Source organism: Antechinus flavipes, chromosome 2 (genome assembly GCF_016432865.1).
Source record: "Antechinus flavipes isolate AdamAnt ecotype Samford, QLD, Australia chromosome 2, AdamAnt_v2, whole genome shotgun sequence".
NCBI classification, from domain to species: domain Eukaryota; kingdom Metazoa; phylum Chordata; class Mammalia; order Dasyuromorphia; family Dasyuridae; genus Antechinus; species Antechinus flavipes.
In genome coordinates, this window is record NC_067399.1 from 612622362 (window position 1) to 612634429 (window position 12068).

Below are 12068 nucleotides of genomic sequence, written 5' to 3' on the forward strand. Positions count from 1 at the left end.
ATAGAAACACAGCAGGATTAAATACAATTTATCTATCCAGTACAAATATTCAGTACCTGTTTAGTCTGTGGCAGGAGTCTTTCTTCGGGGTTTTTTAAAGAGCAGAAGTGCAATACCCAGGAAGAAATCACATGAATTCTGATTTGTTCTCAAGACATTGATTCAGTGGGGATGAAGGAAATGTAACATTTGATTTAAAAAAAATAATTTTAATAGTATTTTATTTTTTTCAAATACATGCAAAGATGGTTTTCAACATTCACCTTTGTATTCCAAAATTTTCTCATTCCCTTATTCCCTTCTCCCCTCAAAGGGGAGACAGCAAGCAATTGATATAGGTTAAATATGTGTAATTCTTCTAAACATATTTCTATATCCATCATGCTGTGCAAGAATAATCAGATCAAAAGGAAAAAAAACACAAGAAAGAAAAAAAAGCAACAACAAAAAAGTAAAAATACTATGTTTTGATCCACATTCAGTCTCCATCATTCTCTCTCTGGATGAGGGTGGCACTTTCCATCACAAGTCTATTAGATTGCCTTGAATCACCTCATTGTTGAAAAGAGCCAACTCCATCACAGTTGATCATTACATAATCTTGTTGTTACTCTATATAATGTTCTCTATCACTTCATTTAGCATTAGTTCATGTAAGTTTTTCCAAACTTGTCTGAATTCAGCCTGCTCATCATTTCTTAAAGAACAATAAAAATTCCATTACCTTCATATACCATAACTTATTCAGCTATTCCCCAATTGATGGGCATCCATTCAGTTTTTAGCTCCTTGCCTCTACTAAAAGGACTGCTAAACATTTTTGCACACGTGGGTCCTTTCCCTCCTTTTAGGATACAGACACTGCTGGATCAGAGGGTATGCTTTCTGAGCATAGTTCCAAATCCAGAATATTTGGATCATTTTACAACTTCACCAATAATGCATGAATGTGTCCCAGTTTTCCCAATCCCCTCCAACATTTAACATCTTTTCCTGTCATCTTAGCCAATCTAAGAAGTATGAAGTGATACCTCAAAGTTGTGTCTTAATTTGCAGGAAATATAATATTTAAATCTCAAAGTCTACTACTTCAGTGGGAAGATTCCTCTATTCTTATCCCATCAAAATTCCACTCTTTTCACCTCCGGTGACTGCACTGGGGTGACCTTTCTTGTATGAAAGGAGTGTCCAAAAGTTTATGAAGTAAACTGTCATAAGTATGTCTTTGAATTTCACATGTTACAGAAGAAAATGACATCCTGAAATGTTATTTAGGGACTTATTTAAGTAAGTGATGTTTTTAGTTATTATTGTTAAGAGCTCTTAGACATAAATCCAGAGCAGGAAACACTAATCAATTTTATATAACAGCGGCCTGGAGAAATGTTCTCTCTCAATAGGCCACAAACACAAGCAGAGAGAGGCACACTTCAGATGTCCCCTGGGATTTTCAGGAAGGATTTTACTAAATTGCAAATAGATGCCTCTTAAAAGTGCTAAAGACAGCCCAGTGCCCCATCTGAATTTTGAGCCAACCTTGAGCCTATTCTAGGTGTGCAGAGGTGGGGAATAGTGTTTTATTCCCACTTTGAAATTGGAAATTTTGTTTTCTGGAACACAGAACTGGTTTCATTTTTTTATTTGTCTAGAACAACTGTTACCATTACCAACCTATATCATTTCTTAATGAAGTAATTTTCCTACTTTGATAGTAATAACACAGAATGATGCTTATAACAAGATTAGATTGATGGAGAATTGGAGATCCCAGTAATGCAACTTATTGCTGCTGATGTATAAGCATATTTGCCACTAAACTGATTTATTATAAGCTCTAAAGAATTAAAAGACAATTTAAAGTGTATTGGTAACATTATACTAGAATTAAAAAAAAAAGATTCTTGATTTAGTGCTTATATTTTCTATTTAAAATTATAATTTTCAGTGGCAACATTTTTTTGAATGTTAAATTATTTGACTTCATAAAAACACAATATATACATAATTTAAGATGTGAACCATAAAACCTATTTGAGAAATATAAAAATGAATATATCAAAACCATCAGGTTTTCATTAAAACCTTTAAATGTGTGTCTAATTCATACTTTACTAGTAGCATGTGGTCTCTTTTCCTTCAAATGTTTTGGTAAGAACAAGGAATTGCAGAACATTAAAGCATGTAAGGTCATCTAATCTAATTCCTTTATCTTACATAGAAGAAACAATACCAAACAGAGTACCAAATAGCAAGGAATCTGTCCTGAAATTCTGGCCACGTGGACTTGGGAAGTGCTACTCTGTTGGTTTAAGAGTGTGGTAAAACTGCTGTTTTCATCTCAAAAATATGGGATGGCATACAATTGTCGTCTTAACTTACTGTAATCCAAGATGGTAATTCTAGAGGGCAGCAGGGAGCAGAAGTAACAAAATAGATTAAAACAAATTAACACCAATCCCACCCCTGCTAGAATTGTATGCAGTACAGACCACTATAGCAGGCAAACAAACAATCATCCTCCACTTTAGTTTGGTTGGTAGCCTTTTCAAGTTGAATTTACCATCAGAAGCTACACTGGCAATTGGGAAAGCTCAAGAGCATTGTCCAGAACCCAAGCAAAGAATGCCATTATGAAACTCTCATACTATACTGATGAACTACTCTGGGCAAATAATTTTTTATAAGCCCTCATGACTGACAGTATCAAAGGTCTTGGTCATTTTTACAAATGTTGTATACAGATCTCTGTTCTGCTTCTGGCATTTTTTCCTGGAGTTGGGCAGTAAACACCATCTCTACTGTTCCTCAACCCCTTCTGAAGCTCCACAGCTCTCAGGTAAATGACCAGCAATGATTGAGATATTTCCCTCCCGTGACTGTCACAGGACAATCTATTCCCTTTAGCTTTATAAACGTGGTTTTTTTTTTTTTTTTTCACTATAGATGATTGTGCACTCAATTGTGCAGCCTTAAAGCTGAGATGCAACAAAATATGGATCAATTCTCTGCTGATCAAATTTTGGCTTAACCAAACTAACAAAAAATAGGTCCTCCAACAGACGGCACACTGCCATATGTGAAACCATCAGTTACAGAAAGTTTTGAGTGCTGTAGATCTCACGTTGGCAGTATGCTTTCCAGGGACATCCATGTTGATAATGAGGTTGACATTGCTAGAACTTGTTCTAAAGGAGCATGTAGAGGTTCCAAAATAATGAGAGAAGAGGTAACTCAAGATGGAATTCTACAGAGCTGTTGTGCTGACCTCGCTGTAGTATGCCTATGAAACCTAGTCTACCAGCACTAAGCTAAGAAACTGAATCATTTCCATTTGAATTGTCTTAGGAAGAATCTGAAGATCACCTGGCAGGATAAGATATCAGACACTCAAACCAAATTGTTAAGCATTCCAACTCTCCTGTAGAGTAATTACATTGGGCTGGTCACATTGTTCAAATGCCAAATGTGTACACAAAATAGACACTCTCAAGATGTCTACAACTTTAGAACTGATTTATGACATGGGAGACACAGGCATAGGACTACCTGGCATGGTATGTCCTTATCAGAAAAGGTGCTGTGCTATGAGCAAAGCAAAATTAGAAGAGATGCTCAAAGTTGAAGTCACCCCAAATGTTCAGATTGTGTCCAATCTGTGGCATAATATTCTGAGCTCATATTGTCTGACTGGCCACAGTTGGACACACTAAATCTTTGAGAACAAAGGACAGCAACCAACTAAAGCAAAATGTTTATGACATAGTTTCATCATACTGCAGCATATCTTAACAAAATGGAAAACAAATCTCATAGGCAATATTTTTGAATGGATGCCCATTATCCAGTATTGTACTAGAAATCTTGGTTTTAGCAATAAGAAAGGAATTAGAATAGGCAATGAGATAAAATTATTGCTAATAATTTATAATTATAAAATTATTAAAGAGAATCATCCAAAAACTAGAAAGTTTTAGTAAAGTTGCAGGATATAAACCCCACACAAATCGGCATTTCTATCACTGACAAAACCCATCAAGAGGAATTCCATTTAAAATAGACATAAAATATTTGGATGTCAAGACAAACCCAGGAACTATATGAACACACAAAATGCATCACATAAAAGTCTGATCTAAACTTTTTATTAGCCAAGCTAATAAAAAATGCAATTCTAAATTGGTCTACTTAGCCAAAAAATTATAGATCTAGGGGAAAAAATCGAAGTCAAGAAAATGAAGGGAATTAATGGAAAAAAAATAGAATGGTGGCTTAGCAGTACCAGACCTATAAACTCAAAACTAAAATTCATAAAGCAGCAGTTAAAGCCATTTGGTACTGGCTAAGAAAATGGTGGATCAGTGGAATAGGTTACATGATACAATAATGATAAACGCCAAAACTCTAGCTTCTAGGATAACACAAAAATTGCTGGGAAAACTGGGAAATGTTAGAAACTTAGCCTAGATCTGTATCTCTAGCCTCATACCAAAATAAGTTCAAAATGAGTAAGGGATTACCTATCACAACTTTGGAGAACGGAGGAATTTTTGCCCAAGAGAACAAAATTCAAAAATGGACAATTTTTGATTAAAACATTTTTGTACAAAACCCAACATGATTAAAAAGGAAGCACAAAGCTGGGGAAAAAAATAGAAATTTACAAGCCATTCCCCAACTGATAAATGGTCAGAAGATATAAACAATTTTCAGATGAAATTAAATTAAATTTAAAGTCATATAAAAATGTTCTAAATTACTATTAGAGAAATGCAAATTAAAACTCATTGGCTAAGATGATAGGAAAAGAGATGTTGGAAGGGATTGGGAAAACTAGGATGTTGGAGTTGTGAAATGATCCAATTAGTCTGGAGAGCAATTTAGAACTATGGCCAAAGGGCTGTAAAAAACTGAATACCCTCTGATTCAGCAGTGTCTCCACTGGGTCTGTATCCTAAATGAGGGGAAAGGACCCACATGTGCAAAAATGTTTATAGCCATTTTTGTGTGGCAAGGAGCTGAAAATTGAATGGATGCCCATCAATTGGAGAATAGCTGAATAAGATAGTTGAAAGTAATGGAATATTCTATTAAAAAATGAAAAAGCTGATTTTAGAAAGACTTGGTTAGATCTACACAAACTGATGATAAATGAAACAAGTAAACTAGGAATACAGTGAGCTTAGAAACAGCAAGACTGTATGATGATCAACTATGTAAGATTTGGTTCTTCTCAGTAGTTTAGTGATCCAAAGCACTTTCAATAAACTTTGGATAGAAAATGACATTTGTATTCAGAACCATGGAGAATGAATGCAAATCAACACAAGCCATGTTTTTTCCTTTTTTTTTTCTCTCATGGTTTTTCTCTGATTTTTCTCTTCCAAAATGATAAATGTGTATTTTTAAAAATTATATGCATAACCACAAAAAAAGGAAAAGGAAACAAAAAGGGGTATTGTGAGCCTAAATGCAAAATCCCCCCCAAAAAAGAGGTAACATGGTTAAGGAGATAAGGAGTCAAGGATGATTCAGGGGTTATAAACCAGGGTGACTTGGAAAATACTGCTAACTTCTATGGATATAGGAAGCTTTCACAACTCTGAATGGGGGGAAATTCTTAACCAAAGATGGGATCAAATAGACCAAAACACAACTTCACACCCAGTAATTAAAAGCAACAAAGAATAGTCGAATTTATAGGGCTTGTGAGAAAACATACTTATTGGTGATCTGAATTGGTCTAGCCATTTTGGAAGGATATTTGGAATTGTGAGGGGAAAAAACTAAAATATTCATATCCGCTGACCAGAGAGGATATGACTAGGCACATTCACCAAGGCAATGATGAAAAAAGTCATAAATCAGAACTGCACTTAAAATTGTAAAAAACTGGAACCCAAATAAATTCCCATACACTGGGGAATGGCAAAAATGAATTATGTGGGGAGAGTTACATGAAATTAATGCAAAGTGAAGTAAGCTAAACTAGGGAAACAATGTACACAAAGATTATATGAATGGATGGAATAAAAAATAGAGGAATAAACATAAGTACTACTTGGCATGCAATGTGCTACTCCAGGGATATTAAAAAGACATTTACTCTGAAGGAGCTTATATGTTAAGGGCAAAATCTATAGAGGAAAGTAGTGGTGGGGGAGGGATTTTTTGTACAGTTATGTTGGGTGGAACAATAGAAGAGACTGATAAACTTATTTTTATTATAGTTCCAAACTAGAATTGGAAAGATGGGTGAAAGAAGGGCAAGACAATTAAGCAGCTCTCCAGAAAATATCTGCCTAGAGTCCATCTAAAATAGTAGGATCTGAGAGACACACATCAGACTACCAGTGTAAGAATTCTAACGATGAAAGGATTAAGTCCTCAGGACAGGGTTTCAGGTCCCGTTATAAGGCTGATGGTGAGAAGATGGTCAATGAATTTGCAAAATTATAATGGACAAGCTTGGCCTTAGAGATGTAGGTATGTTCCTCCCTTGTAGAAATAAAGGGTGACAGGCAATAGAAAGCTGCATTTAATGGTGTATTTGATGTGTTTAGTTTTTGTGTTTTTTTATTCATAGCGGATGGCTCTCTTGAGAGGAGGGTGGGGGGGATATAGAGGAAAATTTAGGTGTTTTAAAATTTTTTTTTAAAAAGTTGTAGAAGTTTGGAGGAGGGGTGGAAGGAGAAAGGGATAAATAGAAAGCAAGAGAATTGTTGTCCTTTGTTCTCAAAGACAAAATAACATGTTAGAGTGACTCTGGTAAGTTAACAGTGTATCTGACTGTGGTTGAGCAGACTAATATGAGCTTGGAATGTTTTGCTACAAGTTGGACACAAATACTCCCTATGAACATTTGAGGTAGAAAATTTTGTATATCTTATGTTTCTTCTGGGCTAATTCAATTCTGCTTTGCTCTTGGAGCAGGCACACCATGATGGGCAGTCCTGTGCCAGTGTTTCCCATGTTATACAATTAATCATAATTCTTGAGAGACCTTAAGAGTGTCATTGCATTGCTTTTTTTCTGACTACCTTACAAGTGCTTGCCCTGTGTGAGTTCTCCATAAAATAGTCTTTTTGGAAAGTGTTCTTTTAGCATTTCGAACAATGTGGCCAGTCCAATGGTATTGTGCCCTCTGCAGTAGAATTGGAATGCTTGGCAGTTTAGTTTGAGAAAGGATTTAAATTTCTGGTATCTTGCCAGATATCTTCAGACTCTTAAGACAATTCAAATGGAAGTGATTCATTTTCCTGGCATGGCACTAGTATAATGCCCAGGTTTCACAGTATAATGCCTCTTCTCTCCCATACTTTCCTTCAGAACCTAATGAGATAGTTCATTATCAACGTGGACATCCCTGGAAACTAGACTACCCCAAGACAAGTGAACTTATTCAACAAAGTTTCTCCATTTGTTTTAACCAGTGATTCCACATTTGGCTTTATGTGCCTGTGTTTATAAATTTATAACACTTTATAAATATTTCATTATCAACCATTATTTCTCACATCAACCATGAAATGTAGGTGCTGGATATTATGATTCCCACTTTGTAGTCAAGGAAACTGAGGCAAACAGAGATAAAACAAATTTGCTCAAGTTACACAGCTAGTAAGTGATGCTAGATTTGAACTCAGGTCTTGATTCCAGGCCCAGCACTTGATTCACTATTTTTAATAGGTTGAATTTGATATGGGGTAATAGATTATTATCTAACATTGTCCCCAACGATAGTTGATAATGTAGGGCTAGAGTTCAAAAGGACAATTCAAACTGGAAATGCAAATTTGGTATCCACACTTGTAGAGATAACACTTGGACCCAGTGGAATATATGAGATCACTAATGAAAAGAATATAGAGGAGAGGATCTAAGAAAAAGTATAAGGAGATGAGAAATGGAATCTGATAAAGGACACAAAAGGAACCAAGCAAACCAATTTAAAAAAAACTGGTGAAAAACTTAGAATGCAAAGCATGTCCAAGAGAAGGAGGTGGCCAACAGTGTCAAAAAATTATAAAGGTAACTGGAGGAGAAGTGGGGAGAGGGACTGAATTCGGCAGTTGAGACCATCTTGAAAAGTTTCAGAGAGGTGAGTCAGGAATTAAAGGTGCTGAAACCAGCTCACACTAGCTCCTTCAGGGAAACCAATTGTTAAATTTTCAGTATAAGCATTTATATCTTGAAAACTGACAAATGCAGGGGCAGCTAGTTGGTGTAGTAGAAGTCAGGAAGACCCAAGTTCAAATCTGACCTCAAAACACAACACAGTAGTATAAGCATTTATATCTTGAAAACTGACAAATGCAGGGGCAGCTAGTTGGTGTAGTAGATAGAGCATCAGCCCTGAAGTCAGGAAGACCCAAGTTCAAATTTGACCTCAAAACACAATTCTGGGCTGTGGAGATCTTGAGCAAGTCAGTCCCAATTGCCTCCCTCAGCAAAAAGAACAAAAGAAAAAACTGACAAATGCTAAAAATTATGGCTTGTCTTGATTTCTAGACTTAACAAATTGGTAAACCATGTCAATGATGCAGATTAAACTTAAGTGCATTTTTTTTTTCAGAGAGACATTTAGCAGCAAATGTTGGATGGGAAGTATAAAATTGGTAGCACTGAGTACAATGACTTTTTTTAAATAGGATTTTGACCTCCACAAAAGAAGATATAAAGGATGCTCCTTGGTGAGATGGCAAGGTCAAATCAAGGAGTTTTTTTTTTTTTTTAATTTTTGTAACAGGTGTAAAGAACAATTTGGATCCTGTTTCACTATGAAAGACATTCTTTTATGCATAAATGCATTCAATGAACATTGCATCTACTATGTAAAAGGTTCTATATTAGGTGCTAGGGGATATCAATTCACAGGCAAAACACCTCCTTCAAGGAATTTAGATTCTACCTGGAAAGAGTGTGTGTGGGGGGGAGAAGTATGGCAGATATAAATATTACAAACTAACTGGAGTGTGTGTGGGGGGAATTAGCAACCAAGGAATCAGAATTGCTAATTATAGCTTTGAACCACTCCCTCTCTCTTTTGATTTTACATCTTTGTCTTTTTAAAAAATAAATCATATTCTGCCTAAAGCATTAGAGGCCATCCTCTGATTCTTTTCTATTTTAAAGATTCCAGTATTAACAAAGCTGTCCATCTGCTATTTTAAAAAATACAATTTCAACATCTTTTTTTATCATGTCTGAAAGAATTACTGGGATGAAGATAGATAGGAAAATAGTGGGAAATGAAATATAAGGTAAGACTTCATGTGCTCTCCCTCTTATAATTACCTTATATATGTTTTGTGCATTATACAAAATTTTCACACTTCTAATATAGCCAGGAAAAAAACCTATGAGTACAGATACCTCATCATTTACCATTAATGTCAAAACTTTCTGGTTGTGTTTATATTTTGTCAGGAGTTAAAGGAAAATGCATAGATTTATTTCCCAGTGATCAAGCTATAATCTTTTCATTGAGGAGTTAGTAGGGAAGACAACTACACAGAATATATATATTACAAATAAATTTACCCACAAATGTGTGTAAAAGTATTTGTATCATATAAAGTTAATTAGTAATTAATGAGTAATTTTTCTCAGCCTTTTTCTCCCTTACATACAATTTATATGTTCAGACCAGTGTAATCCTTCAAAGTAGTTAACCTTGGCAGACTAACCACTTATTTCAATGATATTACCAGTAGTAAAAAATAAAATAAAAAAATTCCACAATTCATTTTTGGGAAATTTATAGAGTTTACAAGTTGCATGGTACAGCTTGCCAATTCAGAGTCACACTTATCTGTGCCCCAAATATTACTAAATCTATCACTCAGTTTACTTATCACAGTTGGCCCCAAATAACTCTTGGTTATTTTCAGAACTTGGAACTGTCATCAAAGGAAGATATTTTACCACCAAGGAGATCCAGAAGAGTATAGTGAGATGAAAAGTGCACTGGGTTTACAGTTACAGAATTGGATTCAATCCCCAGCTTTTCTGTTTACCACTTTCTATGTCGTTGAGAAAATTATTTCACCTGTCCAAGTCTATCCATCTGTAAAAGAAAGTTGTATCCATGACCTCTAAGGACTTGTCCTAACTCCTTGATTCTAAGAATGTCATAATCTCTGAAGGCAATCCCCAGAGGTATTCTAAAAAACACTTTGAGAATGGAAGAATCATTGGAGTAACAGAGTTTTTATCCTCCTCAATCTGCTTCATTAGTGTTGATGGCACTATCATCTTCCCAATCATGCACAAAACTGAGTTATCTTTCATTCTCTTCCCTATGCCATAACACCCACCACCCCCAATCACATCAGATATCAAGTCCTGTCAGTTTTATCTTCCCATCTCACTTGCATCCCCTCCCCATTTCTGTATCCTGAGCAGGCTCTTATCACCCGTGGCTTGGGCAATTACAACAGCAATTGATGTTCCTCCCTCCCCAATCTACCAAAATTATTTTCCTAAGGTTGATCATGTCTCTAGCCTACTCAAAATATATCCAAGACTAAGTACAAGCTCTCAGATTGGCATTTAAAGCCCGTGGTTGGTTTCAACCTACCTTTCCAGTTTTATTTCTCCTTACTCTCCATTGAACTTCTCTAATGTGTGTCTACTGCTTCCTTCATTGAGACTGCTCTTTTGGCTAGGATGCACCTCTTTATCTCTAAGGTCAGTGGCCTCAGATTTAGGAGACATCAGTTTGAATCCTATTTATGACCACGAGTAGTAGTGTGAGCAGTAACTTAATTCGGGTTCTTCATTTGTAAAGTGATAATAGCTGTGGTCCTTAACCTGGATGAGTTGCCTTGAGAATCAAATATATATTTTTAAAAAGTCATACTTAAATGACTTCACATGACTAATTTTATAGAATCGTTTGCCTCCTTAATGCTGGGGAAGGGACTATAGGAAGGCAGACAATTTGGAATTCAAAATGTAAAAACACAGAACCAAACTCTGAGCTTTAAAGCACAAAACATCGCATCCCTCTCCTCTGTATCGGGCTGCTGCTCCTGCCCCAAGCTCGGCACGGGGCCGCCAAGCTGTCCGGGCTCCTCCACAGGTTCCGCTGAACTCGCACCTGCTCCAGCTCCCGAGCACGCTTACTTGCCCATCTCAGGCGGCTCTCCCCGGCACCCGGTGCCTTGTCCACTACCGCGTGCTTTGTTTTTTACTTTATACAAAATCATTTTCCTTTATAACATTAGATACTGAAGAAGTTTGTTGAATTGAACCAAGTGTACATACAGTCTCTTAGGGTGACCACTTAGAAAGGAGGGGAACATTTATTTGGACTTTTCCAATGTGTTTAACATCACTCGCTTTATATTTTTATTCATATATATACCCATATATGTGTAGACTATATACACACATATATAATCGCATACACCCATCTCAAAGGCGTGGAAAGGTAAGGAAGCAGAAAATCCCTTCAGCCGGGGCAGTGGAACTCGCACAGGTTGCCAGCAGCCAACAGGCGTTAGCCTTACCCACCTTCGCCCCGCCGCGCCCTGCCCTGCCCTGCCCTACTGCACCCAGTCAAAAAGTCAGCTGCGGCGGCGGCGGCGGAGGAGGAGGAGGAGGAGGAGGACTACGAAGAGGAAGAACTCCTGCAGCCCGACTGAGCATGCCTAGTACTTAAAGCGCTCTCAGAGTTACCAAGTAGACTCTGAAAGCGGAGTACCTGGATCTCCAGGCTGTGGCTCTTGATTGGACGGACCAGGGCGACCCCGCTGTAAGGCGACACGGGATTGGCGGAGGCGGGTCCGGCATGTGCCCCAGCTCTGGCTTTGTACACACGGCGGCTTCCCCGGCCCTTTAACAATGAGCGGTGAGAGAGGCTTGACCCGTGGCTGAAGCCGAGCCTGGGGCCCGGGAGCGCCCGCGCAGGATGAGCCGGGCCCTGCCCCGAGCATTCAGCGCAGGGATTCTGGGTGAGTGATATGTGGAAGAGTGCGGGGAGGGTGCGGGAAGAGTCGGCGTGAGGGCGGAGGCCCCGGCGGTCGGGCGGGCCCTTTGTCCGGCTCCGGCTCCCGGCCCGGAGC